Source organism: Poecilia reticulata, linkage group LG1 (genome assembly GCF_000633615.1).
Source record: "Poecilia reticulata strain Guanapo linkage group LG1, Guppy_female_1.0+MT, whole genome shotgun sequence".
Classification (NCBI taxonomy): Eukaryota; Metazoa; Chordata; class Actinopteri; order Cyprinodontiformes; family Poeciliidae; genus Poecilia; species Poecilia reticulata.
This window is the reverse complement of record NC_024331.1, coordinates 4,765,909-4,767,186: the sequence shown is the minus strand read 5'-3', so window position 1 is coordinate 4,767,186 and position 1,278 is coordinate 4,765,909.

Sequence of the window (1,278 nt, the reverse complement as noted above, 5' to 3'; positions counted from 1 at the left end):
TAATGTGGTAGTTTTACTTTTACTTGAGTACATTTTTGTCTGTGTATTTGTACTTTTACTTAAGTACATTTTTTGAGTACTTTCTCCACCACTGGTTATCATACCATCCCACGCCCAGCGGTGAAGGAAATGTATCCCGTAACAGTTTAGTTTATAGTTGCTTCTTGTCTAAAGAAGTGATCTCCTTGATCTAGATTAACGCAATAATAAATAATGGAAGAAAAGAAGCAACTTCTTCTAACAATYGYGACATCATGTAATTTTTAGCTTGGCAGCACACTGTATCACAGGGCAAAATGAAAAAGYAGGCTTYTAAAGAGTGACATTTTGCATCAGTGGCCTGGAAAYTCCCCAGATCTTAATGATGTCGAGATGTTCTCAAAGCAGATGGATAAGCTGAAGCATGAAGCCCTGTTGAGATTAAAAATGAGTCATCATATCTGAGGATCTGGGTCCAAAGTAATATCCAGAGTTTACTCTGTTATAGTTAAGCTGTAGATATGAAATTCTACAATATATTTGGTGTAATTGGAGATAAAGTGTCTTGAAACTTATCTTATYGTTTGTTGATATAGAAGTCGCAAATCGTTAAAGAAAAAAAAAATTGACCCAACATCAAAATCTATGGCCATCACTTTTATTTAGTAATCAAATGCCCTCTAAATTATTAATTGCATGACTGAATAACTTTTCATTTTATTTTTGACATGAATGCACTCTCGGTAAATTGAAATCGTAAGTGTACGCTGGCTGTAAGTAATAACAAACCTTTAAAATCAAAAACAAGAAAAACCGAGACATATTAAATGCGTGCCGGCAAATGTTTYGTGTTCTCCGCCAAACAAAGGAGGATAGAGTAATATTTATGAACCRGAAYGCTGTGACTGTGATTCATATTTGACTCCTAATGAATATCCTTCCTCTTTGTTTTCCCCAAATGACACGGCAGTCCCACAGGAAGCCGGGGGCATGCCAATCAAGGCTATCAGGCATCCAAATCTACCTCTCTGCAAGATCGGGCGTCTGCACAGTTATGGAATAATTTTCCAAAGCAGCGCACTGATCAAAGAGAGTAACATTAGCTACTGATATCTGTTTTCACTCAGATTATTWGCCACAGAGTGAATTTGCAGTCTGAATTCTTTTCTGCAATGCTCTTTAGGTGGTTAATTTGTATTGTGAACATGATCGACAGTACCTTTCGTTTTTGTCTTGTTACAAGCACAGACTGCAATGAAGCACACAATTTTGAAGGAAAATTAAAGCAATATACATATT